Raw genomic sequence first — 17,319 nt, 5'->3', positions numbered from 1 at the left:
AGTGTGAGACAGATGGACGAACATGGATATTATTTGCTATTTGGTGGAAGAGAGTGTTGTATATTTGATGGTCCTTCACTTGATTGTCTGGTTATCAAGGTTAAGATGAGAAGTAATAGGTGCTACCCTTTGTCTTTAATGCAAACTGATCAAGTTGCATTGAAGGCTAGTGTAACTGAATGTACCTAGATTTGGCACAAGAGACTAGGACACCTAAATCTTAGAAGCCTCAAGCAGCTTAGAGAAAAAGAAATGGTGCATGGTCTTCCACACCTTGAAGATGTTGATGGTGTGTGTGTAGGTTGTCAAATGGGAAAACAATACAGAGATTGGTTTCCAAAAGGATAAGCTTGGAGAGCTAAGAATCCTCTAGAATTGATACACACAGATTTGTGTGGTCCCATGAACATTGAATCTATTGCTGGGAATAAATATTTCATGTTGTTTATTGATGATCACACAAGAATGTCATGGGTTTATTTCCTACGACATAAGTCTGAGGCACTAATCTGTTTCAGAAAGTTCAAAGCAATGGTGGAGTTACAATGTGGATTTAAAGTGAAATGCCTAAGGAGTGACAGGGGGGGAGAATTTCTCTCAACTGAAGTCAGCAAGTTGTTGGAATCTGAAGGCATACAAAGACAGTTATCCATTGCTTATACTCCACAGCAAAATGGAGTAGTGGAGAGAAAGAATAGAACAGTTGTAGAGATGGCTAAGGCAATGCTTCATGATAAAAGCATGCCATACTTTCTGTGGGCAGAAGCTGTACATACAGCTGTTTATATTCTAAACAGATCACCTACAAAAGCTCTTGATAATATGACTCCTTTTGAAGCCTATAGTGGGAGAAAACCAGGAATTGGTCACTTAAAGGTGTTTGGATCACTCTGTTATGTTCATGTACCAGTAGAAATAAGACAAAAGCAAGATGCAAAGTCTGTCAAATGTGTGTTTGTGGGTTATGCAACTTGTGAGAAAGGGTACAGAGTATTTGATCCATGTTCAAGGAAGTTAATCCTATCAAGGGATGTGGTCTTTGATGAAACTATATCTTGGAATTGGAAGCAGAATTCAGAGAAGTCTATTGCAATAACTGACATTCAAGATTAGTATAGGACTGTGAGTGATTTCAGTATACAAGAAGTGACAGAAGTAGAAAATAGTAATCAAATGGAAGAACAAGATAGAGATGTCTCTGAAACTGTTGAGATCACTAGTCCTTATGATCATACACCAGTTAAATGGAGAAATATCAGTGATATCCTAGCACAATGCAATCTTTGTATTGTGGAGCCAGAGAAGTATGAGGAAGCTGCACAAGATAAAGCTTGGATAAAAGATATGAAAGAAGAACTATCCATGATTGAGAAAAATGAAACTTGGAAGCTTGTAGACAGACCAAGTGATAAGCAGGTTATTGGTGTGAAATGGGTGTTCAAAACCAAACTGAATTTGGATGACTCAGTACAAAAGAACAAGGCAAGACTAGTTGCTAAAGGATATGTGCAGAAACCAGGACTCGATTACAATGAGACTTTTGCTCCAATTGCCAGATTGGACACCATCAGAACACTGATTGCACTTGCTGCACACAGAAGCTGGAAGATATTTCAATTAGATGTTAAGTCTGCTTTCTTAAATGGAATATTGCAGGAAGAAGTATATGTTGATCAACCTGAAGGGTTTGTGATTAATGGCAAGGAAGACAAAGTTTACAAATTGCACAAGGCTCTTTATGGCTTGAAACAGGGGCCTAGGGCCTGGTATGGAGAGATTGACAGCTATTTTGCTAAGTGTGGGTTTGAGAAAAGCTTAAGTGAAGCAACTCTCTACACTAAGACAAGGGGAGAAAAGGATATACTAATAGTCTCCATATATGTGGATGATATTGTGTATACTGGAAACAATCAAGACATGCTGGATGAGTTCAAAGAAGATATGAAGGAGAAGTATGAGATGTCAGACTTGGGCCTTCTTCACCATTTTCTGGGGATGGGGGTAATTCAAACAGAATCTAGCATCTTCATTCATCAAAAGATGTATGCCTCTTCCCTGTTGGATAAGTTTGGATTGAAAGAATGTAAATCTGTCTCTATACCTCTTGTGGCTACTGAAAAGTTGAGTAAAGAAGATGGCAGTGGTGCAGCAGATGAAGAGAAATACAGAAAGCTTGTCGGCAGTTTATTGTATCTTACTGCTACAAGACCAGATGTGATGTATGCAGCTAGTTTGTTAGCTAGATATATGCATGGTCCTTCTAACAAGCACTATGGGATAGCTAAGAGAGTGCTCAGATATATCAAAGGAACACTGGATTATGGTTTGCATTATATGAAAGGCAAGAAGGCAGTTTTAGTTGGTTTCTGTGATAGTGATTGGGGAGGATCAATAGATGACAGCAAGAGTACCTCAGGCTATGCTTTTTCATTTGGCAGTGGAGTGTTCTCATGGGCTTCTGTGAAACAAAATTGTGTTGCACTATCCACAGCAGAGGCTGAATATATTAGTGCTGCCGAAGCAACATCTCAAGCTATATGGATCAGGTTTGTTCTTGAAGATTTTGGAGAGTTACAAGCTGAAACAACTCATTTGCAGTGTGACAATACCTCTGCAATCTCAATAACTAAAAATCCAGTGTTTCACCAAAGGACGAAGCACATTGACAGAAGATATCACTTCATAAAGGATGCTTTGCAGCAGGGAATTGTTGATTTGGTATACTGTCCAACCAAAGAACAAGTGGCAGACATTTTTACCAAGGCCTTACCAAAAGAGAGATTCAACTATCTCAGAGATAAGCTTGGAGTTGTATCAGCTCAAAGCTTAAAGGGGAGTATTAGTGTATAAGCTGTGAGCTAAGTAAAGTTAAAGTAAATAAGCCTTGTTTTGAATTGTGTATTCACTTAGTCTTAGATTATGATAAGTGTAAGGCTGAGATTGTATTGTTGGTTGTGGATATCCAGCTAAGGCTAGTAGTTATGTACCTTAGTGCGTGTATTGAGTAAAAATATATGAAACATCACCTCTCAGACTTTGAGAGAAGAACATAGCACTCCTTCACATTGTATCTTTCTCTAACCTTTCAGATTTCTTACTTCCATAGAAACATAGCTAATTCAAAGAACTCTAACAATAGGAAGTTAATTTCAGTATATTTCAAAAAAAACATACCGGGGGAATCAGATCTTTCGAAATTACTCACTAGCGACCTGCATATTGTGCATGTTTGACTGATTGTTAGGAAAGGATTATTGTCGCTGATAATGCTATGTCTATCAGTTCCAGTTTACATTCTATTGGTTCAATTAGTGCATGTATGTAACAAAGTGATAAATGCAGCTCAGATATGCATTGTCCTGCATTCTGGAATGGGTACGTATCTGAACTTTCTTATTATGTTCATTTTAGGTAAGCAAAATGCATTCCTAGTCTCATGGATCTTGTGTAGGATCTCCGTGTTCAGGCTGAGATGAAGTTGGATATTGCTGATGGATGACTTACCATTGTTATGAACTTATCAAAAGCTAAAATGAAAATGCTACATTCATTCAGACTGAAAGAAAACTCCGAGGAGTGTGAAACAAAGGTAAGAGCAATCCAACTACTATTCCTTCTCATTCCCTCACGCTGAAATTGATCTGCAGTAAAAACTAATTCCTCTCAAGTCTGTTTTGTTTTCTGTTTACTGCAGTTTCCCTTCTATGCTTCGTAAACCTGCTATGAAACCTTAATATCACAAATTGATTTTTTCTTTATAGTTTCATTGGCTTGAAAAGTACCTTCTTAAATTAACAGATGAAACTGTTAGCTTCTCAAATTTGAAAAATTAAATGATGTGTTACTAATAAAATAAACACGTTAATCAATGTTTAAATAATAATATAATCATTGACAACCACATCATTTAGTTTAAAATTTTTGATCTCCTTAACATTATACAAAAATAAAATATCAATCGTTTCTCCATCTACTTAAGTGTGCTTAAGGGGTGGGTTAAAAAAAAAACAGAAAAACCAAATAAAAACCAAATATAATGGGACATCAAACTTAACTCGAAAAAAAAAAAGAACCAAATAGAAATAAAAAAAGAAGTTTTAATGAAAAGGGCTTTGTACTATTCATTCTTAACCATAAGGACCTTTTATGTATGAAAAAGTCCATAATAGATCAGACTCTTCTCTTTATTTACTCTTATGCCATTACATGCGGACCACAAAGATGTTGACATTTCTGTCTAGAAATACATTATGATGATATTCAACTTATGCTAATTTACAGCTAGCTCTTCAGGCTTCCATCATGTTGTCAATGTTATACAGCTCTTCTTCTGACAAATTATTCCAATACTGTTAATCGCCTTCTTCTAGCTCCACATCTCTTTCTTTATCTTCTTTTACCTTGTAATATATTTCTGCTGTTTCTTCTTTGAAATTTTGGGGCTTCCAATAAGGCTGATGACTGATTCTTGTCTTGCTGTAAATATACATCTCCTCTTCTTCTGCTACTAGTACCATGTCATACCTAAAATCTTCAAACTCATCTAAAGCAAGCATTTGGATCTCTCTAAATTTTAAAATATCTTTGTATGAAGGAGTCCACCTATGTGAGGAGATAGGATTTAGTCTAAAGGACTCTTCATTGATCATGGCTATATGCCTAGCTTTCTCCTTATGCATATGTACATACCAATCTGGAAGACTACTAATAAAACTTATGCAAATTTCTTTCCACCTTTCTAGATAATCTTCTGCTACTTTTATAAGCTTTTCAGGAAATAATTCTAGTTGAGAAATACGGTTAATAAATATTTTATCGAGATAACCAAACTCTAATAGTAAGGTAGGGGTAACTTCTATCACATTATGCTTTTTCTGATGCTCATAACTAAAATGTCATGATTTAAAATCTCTCATGTTAATCCTAGGCACAGCTACGCTAACATCTGGTTTACAAATACAATTCTCTGTACTATCACAAAGACATGGAGGATACATTTTTGTAATAATATCCATCCCTGGTTTTGGATTAAAGATGGACTGATACAAGGCCCATTGTAATTGTAATTGTAATTGTAACTCTTTCATGGACTGTGATGCTCTGCTCAAGATCTCATTTTGCATGTCTGTTGGCATTATTCTTAGTTTTGCCTTTGAAATTTCTTCTAATAAAACATCATCTAATATCAAGTCTGAAGATATATTCCTAAGAAAACTTTCATATTTTTCTTGTTTTTCTTTGTCACTCAGAACCTGATGCTGCTCATTATTTTGATATTGCTCCATTTCAACGTCTTCTTCTAAGAGCTCAATCTTAATTTCTTCTAGGGAACTTTAACGAAAAACACCCAGTACTGTTCACTTTAACGAAAAACCACATTTTTACACTAAAAAGTCAATCTTGGTACTATTCACTTTACCCTTTATTTTGTCCTTATCATTAAAACTCAAAGTTTTCAAGCCCTTTTCATTAGTTTTCCTTTTCTTCTATGGGGTCATTAGCCTCTTGTCTTATGGGTTCAATAACCTCTTTTCCTTTATTCTTATGCTGATCAATTTCTAAACCTATGTTCAATTCTCTTTTCAAGGTGTCACTTGCCTTTTGCTACATCCTAAGATATTGGAGTTCTTGGTTCATTTTGGTAAACTTACCAAGTAATGACTCATGGTCCCTAGAAATGGCTTGAAGGTTGTGCTCAAGAGAATGAATATGCTGCTGGTTTTGGTGGAAATTAAAATTAAAGCTATCAAACTCTTGCTCCAAGGCTCTAATTAATTTTTCATGACCTAATCTCATGCTTGGCTGCTTAATTTGGATATTCCAAAAAGTATCTAAGAGAACCTGCTGCCTATCAGAAAGCTCTGGTACCCTTGACCTATATCTCAGAGTTGTATTTCTGATTCCTTCAACAATATTGCCATTAAAGTTTAACGTAGGTACTGGTGGTGATGCTGGTCTGCTCATGCTATTTTGAAATCCATTGAATGGTGGAGGTTGATGGTGCATCATCATGCCATTGAAAGAAACTCTTCTACCTTGAAGCCTTATGCTATTTGCTGATGATGGTCCACGATATTCCATACCTGTTCAACAAATTAATCTTGATAAGATATCAGCTAATGTATTGTCATTACGTTTTATATGTTCAAAAATTGGTTTAAAACCATTTCCTGTAATTGAATCAACAAAATTAACCCATTTTCGGGCTGCCTGTTTAGTAGCATGTATCTTGTTATAATGAGAAACTATATTTTGACAATTTGTTCTAATCGTAAATACTTCATTATGTAAAAATAAAGAAAATGCTTCAAGTGAATTAATTATCCCTAGAATTTCTAAATCTGTTGATGGTAATCTTGACTGTATATCACTAAACTTTCTTGAGAAATATCTACAAACTTGTTCGTCAGACTTTGGAGACTCCCTATGCTTTTTCTGGTATAGTGTACCTGCCCATCCTAATGATGAAGCATCTGTTTCGACTATCTTGTAACTATCATCTAATGGTAATGTTAATGGCTTAAGTTTAGTAATTTCTTCTTTTATTTTTTGAACTAATTTAATATCTTCACTATTAAAATATTTTTGTCCTGTTTTGCTAGTTTTACTATGTAATACTGCTATCTTTTTTCCTAAATCAGGGATAAAATTTCTTGCATAATTTAGTAATCCTAAAAATGCTTGTAACTGTTTCTTATCTTCTAATTTGTCTCGAAATTCTAACACCTTTTTAGCTATATGATCTTGTAATTGCATTGTACCTGACTTAATATACATTCCTAAAAATTCTATATCTTGCTTTTCTAATGCTATTTTATTTTTGCTAATTACAATTCCATTATTGATAAATTCTTGTAATCTATCTCTAAATGCTTCCTATGTTCATTTTTATTTTTACTATGTACTAAAATATCATTTACATAAACACTACAAAAATTATCATATTTCTTGAAAATTTGGTCCATCTTTCTTTGAAAGATTGATGGAGCATTTTTAAGTCCAAATGGCATAACGAGCCACTCAAAATGTCCTTCTGGACAACTAAAAGCTGTTCACTCAATTGATTCTTCTGCTAATCTTATTTGCTAAAAACATGACTTACAATCAAATTTGCTAAAATATTTACTCGAATTTTATTTATAAGCTCATCCTTATTTGGTAATTTATAACTATCTTCGTATGTATTATCATTTAATCTCTTGTAATTATAAACTATTATAGCCTTACCTCTCTTTAGTTCTGAATGTTTTCTTACAATAAATGCTGCTGATATATGTCTGGACTTAGAGGGTCTAATTACTTTTAAATTTAACAACTCTTTTATTTGCTGCTCAAACTCTTATTTATCTATTAGACTACAAGGCATATCAGCCGTCTTAATGGTTAAATCTGGGTTAATTATATCTAATTTTGCTAGTATTTTACTCCAATGTAACTGTGGGTCTTCTCCTATAATCCTAGTTTGTTCTGCTAATTGTAACAATTCTTCTAAACTCTTTGGTCTATCTAACTGTAATATTTCTTTACAGGTTCCTTCTTCTAAAATCGGGTATTCATGTTCAAAAATGTCTTCATCAAACTCTTCTACGTTATTATGCTCATCATTTTATTTTGAGTTTTCTAAATGATAACTATCTTGGCCACTAGGCTCTTCTATACTTATGTTTTTATATTCTTCTACAGTATTACTTTGGTCAGTTATTGTAATGCCTCTTTTGAAAAATGTTATGTTAGGGTTCATAAATAAAAAAACCTTGCAAGCTTTTCAAAAAGCTTTTCCTAATATTTCAGTATTTTCTTGTGATTCTGCTGAATTAACTTCTAATAACCTATTACTGTAACATTTTTCACATAATATTGAGTATGTATTGTAGTATTTATTTGCAACTAATTTACTACACTTATGACATTTTTCTGGCCAACCTAAATTGATTTATTTATATTCTTATTCATGCTGTTCTTCTATGAATGCACACATATACTCTTCTAGATCACTATTTGTGTTACTTGAATCTTCTGAGTCTGAATCTATCATGTTAATACTCTCTATACTATAAATACTCTCATTATCACTTAAATTATCTAAACTGTATATTGACTGAATATCCTCATCTTCTTCTAACTTAAACAACTCCATCAAATGTACTTTTTTCTTTCGACTGTTTACCTAATTTTGGACATTTAGGTCTAATATGTCCAATTTCTCCACATGAATAACATTTACAATTACTCTTATCTTTCGGTGCTTTATATTTTCTAATCCAAGGTCTGCCACTTCTTTTTCTAAATTGTTTTGGAATATATTTTCTTTTCCTATATGTTCTTGAAGGTCTTATGCTGAAATTCTTATGTTGTTTGTAGGGTTTATACGACTTATATTTCTTTTTGTATATTTTCTTATGGCAACCATACTGTTGTGGTAAATCTATATTTTTACAACACATGTAAAATTGTTTCCTAATTAGTCTCTTAGCTTTTATTTGGCTATACTCTTGTCTAAGTATATCATAGACATGTTGGATTCTAGGTCCTATAGCAATATCATTTTTCTTCGGATGATTTTGCCATTCATTCCAAATCTTTTCACCTATTGCTCCTTTTATTTTTGTCATATAAGTATCTAATAAATTAATATCACTAATTCTACCTGTTCTTCCTAAATATTTAAAGAAATCTGTGGTATACTCAGCTATATACTGTAAATCGCAAATTTGTAATTGTTCTAAATTTCCGATTGCTCTTATTTGTTCTTGTTCACTTCTGTCATCTAACCTATTATGATCTAAAAACTCTTGTTTAATCAAAGTAACAAAACCATCAATATTAAAATGTGTTTTAGCTGCCTGATGCTGTTCTGGATTTTGAACTTTCCATGATTGGAAATAATAACAAACTAAACCATCCAAAGTATGCTCAAAGTAATCTAACATATTTTGTGAATTACTAAAATCTAACATTAATGCTACATGTAAGCAGCCTTTTTCACATCTCTCAATCGTTCTTTCCCAATCTTGTGGATCTACATTATCTAAATTTAATATATTACCAGCTATATTAATTTGTTCTAACCCTCTCAAATATGGAATCCTATTTTTTCTAGGTTTTATCATACTTTCTTCCATATAGTCTACTTTTGCTTTTTCATTATATTGTTCATTTGTTGGTCTCAAAAATTGTTGATTGGTTTTGCTTGCGTGTCCTGAATTTTCTACTCCTTATGTACTACTTTCTTCTGCTGGATTACATTTTGCTTTCAATTCTAATAAATTATTATATTCTTTTGATCCTAAAATGTGTTCTACTCCTATTTCTAAGATTAAAATTTTCATTTCTTCGTCTGAAATTTTATGTAGTCCTAAATCACATGTCTTATATTTTTTCAAATATTGTTCTTCATCTAAATGATCAATATCTTCTATAAGTTTATCTACAATATGATCAAAATTTTGTTCAACTAAATTAATATCTAAATTATCAAAAATCATATGTATACTCTCATTTTCAATTTCACTCTCATCCTCTTCTATTTTTTCTAGTTGCTTATAATTACTAAACCTAATTGTTGCTTGACCAGTACTAGTTTCATATATTTGTACTTTATCTGGTTGTCTATTTGGTGCTACTTGTAAATTAGGCAATGTCCACTAAGTTCCTTTTAAAAAACTATTATCTACGGGTTTTGCTTCTATCATATTTACATGTTTACTGCCAAATGTTTGAACTAAAATTTGAAACTCTAAATTAAACTTATGATTATATCTATCAGACACTTTACCTATATACATTAAGCTAATACACAAATTTTTATACTCTCCTTTGATATTATAATTTTTTGTTTTTATGCTCACTTTAATATATTTACTAAATTCATTAATTGTCATAACATAATTTGGAATACAACCTATAACTGCTAAGTTTGAACTTAAGTCTACTTCAGTTGTTGCTATTGATGCTTGTTTGTGATTATCCCATCTATCATCATATATGTATACTAAAGCTTTTATACCTACTTGTACTCTGGTTAATCCTGCTATTCCAATTAATATTGTTCCTATGTGAATCTGACTAAAATGTGACTTTCTCAAATGAGTAACTGCTTCTTTACTAATTAGATTAAGTGCGACTTCTTTATCAATACAACTAACTTCATGTTGACTGACGCTGCTTACAATTCTATTTCTGTTTTCAAATAAACCTAATTGATACAAGTTATATTTATTTTTCTGTGTTCTCTCATAACCTCTTCGAATAAATTCTTGTGCTTATTCTTCATTTGGATAAATATCTTCTGCTCTAACTACTTTTTTTCTTTTTTTTTCCTAAAGAGTGCCATTTTCTATTATCAAAAGGATTTAGCTTAGGTCTTCTATTATTACTTGCACTCAAAGTTAAATTTTCTAATTTATCTAGCAAGGATGGTGGAAGTGATGAAGATGCGTTATGTAAAACTTGGTTTATTTCTGCTATTTGTTCTTCAACTTGATCTAATTTTTCAGCTAAACTTAAAACTAATTGGATAATCAAATTATTTTGCCTAATGGGAATATTACTACTAGATACTTGTGTTGAAAAATCTGTTAATCCTACTGGTTCTTTATCTAATTTACTAATTTCTTTCAAAGCTTGAATATATTTTCTGCTAGTTCTAGAATCTGTCATTAAACTAATAATTTATCTATTTTATTATGCAACTTATCTACTTGTTCACTTAACTCTTTTTGTACTAATTGAATTTTTTGAACTTCTAATTTTAGCTGTTCAACTATTTCTAATGATCTAAGTTCTACTTGCTTCGACTTACTATCTATAAGATCAACAAGCTCTTTTATCTCTCTTTTGCTAGGAAACCTTTGAATATTTCTATTATTATCTTATAACTGAGATGTAATATAGTCTAAATTTTGTCTAATTATTTTTATGGAATTTTTCTGAAAATGTTCTAACAACTGGTTTAACAAATGATTATGCTTATTATTTTCTAATTTTATATTATCTGCCTGACTAATAATAAGATCTACAATGGTATTAGCTTGTGAATTTTCTTCACTGTGCAAAATATGATTATACTTTCTTGATGGAAAATAACAAACTAAACTATTTTGGTCTAAAGTTATTTTTCTTTTTTGAGGTTCACTAATTTCTAAATTAAGATAATCTATCATAAACTACAGTCTACCTTTCTCTAAGGTTACGGCTAACTGGTTTCTTAAAAACTCTCTTTCTTCTCTCAATGTCTCTAAAACTTGATCTGTTGTTCTTTTTGCTTCCAAAACTTTATGCTGCACTTCTGTGTTATTATATTTACGAATAAATGAATGATGTTCAAGATATCCAAGATAAAACTTTTGCTTCTTCAAAGTACTAATAATTCTTTTGGATATGTATGCTAATCTTCTCTTCATGCTAGTTATAGTTGGATGTCTGGGACAATAAATACCTGGTAATTGTGGTTAACAGGGTCTACAGGGATAATAATATCTGTTGTTCATATACAATAAACAAATATGATATCAGTTGTATCAATGACTTCTATCCTCAAGGTACTTTACTATTATAATTATACTATTAAAATGCTAAACTAGGCTCTGATACCAAATTCGAAACGCATGCTCAGTTAAATAGTCGGATGACCATTATAACAACTAGACATAGAACCTTGCACATGGAACTCGACATGTTTCAGCATGACGGCCACTCACAGTACAAGTATAAGGCCTTAACGGCTGAACTCAGAGGTACCCTGGTTAATGTCCAGTTATTTGTATGGCAAACATTCAACTATAACAGAGTGCTCGAATAAAGTATGATCGTCAGTTTAGCAGGTTAATAATATAACCACAATAGTGTTTCCCTGTTTTGGACTAGAAGTCTAATTAAACAAACACACTAAAGAAGGAAAAGAAAACTTACTTAAGACTTAGAGATTGCTTGAATATGTACCCTTGATCTTTTATTGATATATGGAATGTTTACAGAGATCGTTGTTTACAAGAAAGTGATTACAAAGAAGTGTTTACAAGGATGCTATGAAGGCTACGAATGCTTGAGTGTATGAAGTGAATATGTTGTTTTCAGGTGTTGAGAGAGGCGTCTTCTGTATGGGAGGAAAGGCTCCCTTATATACAAAAGTTGATTCCTAAACAAAACAAAATAACTTTTCAATATTTACAACTTTTTGGATAGTGACAACACACTGTTTCTGAAAGCTGTCAGCACTGTTTCTGAAAGCTGTCTGAAAGACATGTGAATTCATGTTGTCTTGGTTGCTGTGATGTTTGCCACCTTAGCTTTTGTATGCAAATATTTTCTGAAAATGTCAGCCCCAGCATGTGAACTTGACTAAAAGCTTGGCCAATTTTGTACGGATGTGTGAAGGGTAGCCTTGGTATTTCTGAAAACTTTTGTCCTTATGATTAAAAGGAAACTTTTCAGGGGTTTTTGGTTAGTTTTCCAAATAAAAAAACCGACCTGAACATGAAAGGATCGGTTACAAACCAAAATATATATTTAAATTATTTAATGTAATATTTAATTTTAAAAACCAAAAAGATTGATAATATAACCACCTTGACAGCAAGTTAAAGTTTTGTCGTGCCACTTGCCAGTGTTGTTATGAATAACTGTTAACCCTAAAAACTACCAAGCTTACGTGGCGCGCAGCCCGAGTAATTAATAAGCTAATTACGTCATTCAGTTGTGTGCGAGGCATACTAACTCGACGGCCGAGTTCGGGTTCTAGAGCCTGAAGATAAGACTGCTAGTTCTACGAAGTTCAATATCAAATTCGGCTTTCAACGTGCCGAATGTAGTAACCCATAACATCTCACTTCGCCGAGAAGGCTAATGAGATGATCTCTGCCAATAATGACTCGAAAATCCTTCTCGACTGAGACTTGGATAGATAACCAGTCGGCCTCGTCGCAATGCTGTTTATCCAAACTGAAGGTGCTTCCCGGTCGGTTGATTATACGGCAACAATGCTGTTTATCTAAACTGAAGATGTGTCGACGAAAAATAAAAAGAATCTCAAGGTTGTTGAAAGGTTTCGCATATAGCGAGAGCTTGAGCAGGGCAATTGTGTGTTCAGTTGGAGGAGCTCGAATGATGCACCCCCTTCTTATTTATAGTAGCCAATCTCATCATGACCGAACTAAGACTATACTCGGATTAGGATTCTTTATCCTAATCTAACCAAGTCTCAGCCAATCCTACCTCCACTAGAACCCTAAACCAAGCTCTTTGCCCTGCCACATTCACTACTCAAATCCCGACATCCTTATTCCAATAAGACTCCTTATCATACTAAGACTTAGCCCATTCGCTATTATCTAGATCAATCCTTTTTGCAATAGGACTCGGCCGACCTGACATGGAGCAGCGTGAGAGCTTGACCTCTAGTGACAAGACTATCAATAGTCCATTTGAGAGCATGTTGGCTGCCCTTGTCATTGTCTATTGCTACAGCCACCACCTCCCCCGCCTTCTTTTGTGTTTGACCTCTACCCATTTCTCACCTTCTGTGAATTAATTCAACTCTCCATCAAACTCTAACCTGCATGCGTACGTAAAAATGTCTCTGGCTCTGAACGAAACAAATCCCCGACGGAGAACCACCGTCATACGCTCTCCTTGGCACTGAAGCTGTGCTATATTCTCATCAACTCTCTCCCTCTCTCTCTCTCTCTCTCTCTCTCTTAAATATTCTAGAGCTAGGGAGATAAGAATGTGTGGAGGGAACGATAGTATAACCAAATTCCCTAACCACCTTGTCTTTATGCCTCCCCAAATACTCCTTCGTTGCATTGGAGCATGTAGTTGTAACTTCCACATACTTGTTATTCCTAAATTAGCAAAATTTACTTGCCCCCAAAAAATCTAGACGAGTCTGAGTCGTTTGTCTCCAAAAGAAAAGTTAGCGAATCGTAACAATGCACACACACACACACACACACACACACACACAAACACATATATAGATGTACATATATATACATGGGACACTTTGGATACGGTCCTTAGCTATCAATATTATTTGATTGAAACCTTGTTAGTTTTTAGTTTTTGATTGAGGTCCCTGACATTAATGTAATAATGTAAGTTACTATATTTTTTAAATTAAAAATTAAAAATTGAAGTTTGTAATTGTTTATATTAATGAGATTTTAAATAAAAACCCATATTTTATGGGATTAAAAATAATAAAATATAAATTATACTCTCTATTATATTGTGTGTGTGTGTATACATATATGTATGGGTACATTAACCAAAATTAACAAAAAAAGTTATTGTACCAAAACATGGATACATTCTCAAAATCAACGAAAAAGAATGTACCCATATAAGTTTAAACATGGATTATAAATTTTGAATGGATTTTATATTAAAAAAAGGGTACATTTTACATATAACAAATTGATATATTTGAGAATGGGTACATTTAAGATTAAAAAAAATTGAAAAATTATATGAATGGGTACATTTAAGATTAAAAAATTGAGAATCTTTTTATATATATATAAAAAGTAATAGGTACAAACTTAATTTAATTTAATTTTTTATTATTTTGGAAATTTTTGAATTGAAAATTAATTAGAAGTTTAATAGAGGTGTGAGTATTAAATCCTAAATTAATTATTAATTTTTATATTAAAAAATTATATAATAAACATGTAAATTCATTATCACATTAATGATAGGGACTTGAATCAAAATTTGAGAACTAATAAGGTCTTAGTCAATGAACAGTAAGAACTAGGGACCGGATACTAATTTTTCCTATATACATATACAAACGACTATATATATGTTAAAGAGGTGGCCATCTAGTAACTAGCCTTCACGAAAATTTAAACAAATTAAAACAAATAGAAGGCCGTTCTAAATCTTGTTGAAACAAGCTAGGTTAACTAAAAATTAGAGAAAAGCAAGAGAAATCATAAATAAAACAGCAGCTAAGATATGAACTGAGCATTGTTGGATTTGAAACCTGAATTTACGGATGGTTGCAGCTTAATCTAAGAAAACATCTCAACTGCTTAGTCAGCAGCCAAAATTGTTGCCCCTTGAGGCTTGCTGCCGCAGTTGCTTCCAATGCAAGTCCCGCCTATTGTAGGGTTTAGGGTTGGCCTTTTGTTTTGCTGCTAGTACACGTTGCTTGTGCGCTTCAGCTCCATTCACTAGCTACTTTCTGTGGCAGAGTGACGTTAAAACGGAAGCTGGAAAAACCTGATGCTAATTTTGTGGTACTCTCAGACTTGGAGGGTTTCTCTTATTCGAGTCACTCTAGCAGGCTCAAAATTTTGGAAGAAAGAATGTAGTGTGCCATCAGTACGTGGACTTACTACCGTTGGATTAAGATCAAACGGTGGGTGGCCATGATTTCTGTAAACCCGAGGTCTAGGAGAACATGACTGCTAATCTAGCTATAATAATAGTACGTACGAAAAAGTAACCGAACTATTAGAGATCTACTTAGTTGAAGGTAAGAATTTTTCCTCTTAAGTTACACAAAATTTCATTGGTTCTTTGTTGTTTCAGTGAGAGTTCATTAATCTGTGAGCATGTTTGGGAATTGAAATGAATTGTGAATCTTGGTTCGTTCTCTTTGCTTGAAATTTTAGTACATTTTGTGTAATTTTGGGAGTTGAAATGAATTTTGAAATTGGGTAATGGTTGTACATATTGTATTATTAGTGAAAAAAAATTCATTTTCATATCCTTAAAATAAGGTTAATACAATTGCATTGAATGATTTCCTTCATATATTGGCTTCTACAGGGTTGGAAAAGTTTCCTGATAGAGATTTTGGCATAGGTGTGTGTAAGAAGACAGAGTACTTCATCCCCGAGGCAAGTCCTTTTACACAAATTCGTGTGGAATACATAGTTGTATACAAAGCTTTTTGTAAACGAAGTTAAAAGTACAACTTTCTTTGTGTACTTCTTATTTTTAAATGTGATTTAAGTCCTATGATGGGAGTGAAGGACTGAAATTGCTGAAAATATACATAGCTACATCTATTTATTTTGATTTAATATTAATTAATCTTATATCTACTCTTAAGCCTTTTAAGTGTATGCAATATGCTTGAATTGCTTAATTTGTTAATTCAAAGTTCCAAATCCATTCATTTGCAGCAAGCAACCAAAAAATTCACAGAAAGCAAAAGGAGAAAATATTGGTTGATGATGTAATTCAAGGCCCTGTTTAACTGTTATTCCTAATTCCAAATTATGAATATGCATCAGTGAAATTAATTGCAAACCATTCATTAGTTCATGGAAAATCACATAGGCATTTCCCATGTTTGTTGATCATTGCAAATTTCAAACTACAAAAATTCAGAGTAATTAGCAAAAAGAACTTACAATGAGAAGCACAAAGACACAGACAACAATTGATATCTGATACATTGACAAGCACAAAGACACATACAACAATTGATATCTAATACATCTCAAAATTTGAATATCATGTGGATTCAGTTGCTTTCATTTATTTTTAAATAATTTAAAAATGAGTGTTAAATTTTGGTTACAGTTTCAAACCCGCAGCAGAGCGCGGACTTATTTGCTAGTTTTAACTGAAATCATTAAAGGTTGCACATTGGCACCAAAACGCCTTTCTATTTTCTGCCATCAATCCCATTCACAAAATCGAGCCTTAGCACGCAAGGTCGGTCTCTCTCTCCCTCTCTCTCTCTCTCTCTCTCTCTCTCTCTCTCTATCTCATGAACATTTTACCGTATTTGTAGAATTGGGACTTGTATTTTTTAATCAAATTTTGATTCAACAAGTGCCCGTAATTTGTTTTAGCAGGTTTATGAATTTTATGAATTTCTTGATCTAGTGTTTGATTATCCGAAGAAAATACTGTCACTTTTGTGCAAAGAGATATCCTTTTATTTGGGCTGTGCTTACAACAGATAATCCGGAAATGGAAGCGGGATGAGTGTTTTAATGGCCAAGCTACTTATGTAGATTGCGTGCGGATAATTCGGAGTTTAAGTAGACAAAAGTTGCCTCATGTAGCTCAGGAGCTTTTACTCGAAATGAAATCAGATGGTCTTTTGCCCAGCAACTCCACCCTATCTGCTTTGATGCTATTCCATGCCAACAATGGCCTTTTTCCTCAAGCGGAAGCAGTGTGGAACGAAATGTTATATATTTCTTTTGTGCCTAGTATTCAGGTTGTTTCGCAGTTATTTGATGTTTATGGAAATGCGGGATGTTTTGAAAAAGTGAATGAAATTTTGGGCCAGATGAGGGCTAGGTATTTGAGTTTGTTTTCGGAGGTTTACTCGCTAGCTATCTCTTG

At 33.2% G+C, this 17,319-nt stretch overlaps 1 protein-coding gene, 1 long non-coding RNA gene and 1 pseudogene across 3 annotated transcripts in view; 1 reads left to right on the top strand and 2 right to left on the bottom strand.

Annotated features, from left to right (window-relative positions):
• Positions 1-17,319, bottom strand: part of LOC126595556 (probable magnesium transporter NIPA9) — an 87,791-nt pseudogene that overhangs the window by 23,316 nt on the left and 47,156 nt on the right.
• Positions 1-17,319, bottom strand: part of LOC126595555 (uncharacterized) — a 75,154-nt gene that overhangs the window by 27,446 nt on the left and 30,389 nt on the right. The window lies entirely within an intron of this gene.
• Positions 3,211-17,319, top strand: part of LOC126595560 (uncharacterized) — a 47,298-nt gene continuing 33,189 nt past the window's right edge. Inside the window, exons 1-3 of the long non-coding RNA XR_007613603.1 lie at positions 3,211-3,287; positions 3,331-3,375; positions 3,467-3,578. This is a non-coding gene — a long non-coding RNA (uncharacterized LOC126595560). The remainder of the gene's footprint in view (positions 3,288-3,330; positions 3,376-3,466; positions 3,579-17,319) is intronic.

This window comes from Malus sylvestris, chromosome 13 (genome assembly GCF_916048215.2).
Source record: "Malus sylvestris chromosome 13, drMalSylv7.2, whole genome shotgun sequence".
In the NCBI taxonomy this organism is placed as follows: domain Eukaryota; kingdom Viridiplantae; phylum Streptophyta; class Magnoliopsida; order Rosales; family Rosaceae; genus Malus; species Malus sylvestris.
The sequence above is the reverse complement of the archived record's forward strand: the minus strand, read 5'-3'. Positions and strand labels throughout refer to the sequence as shown.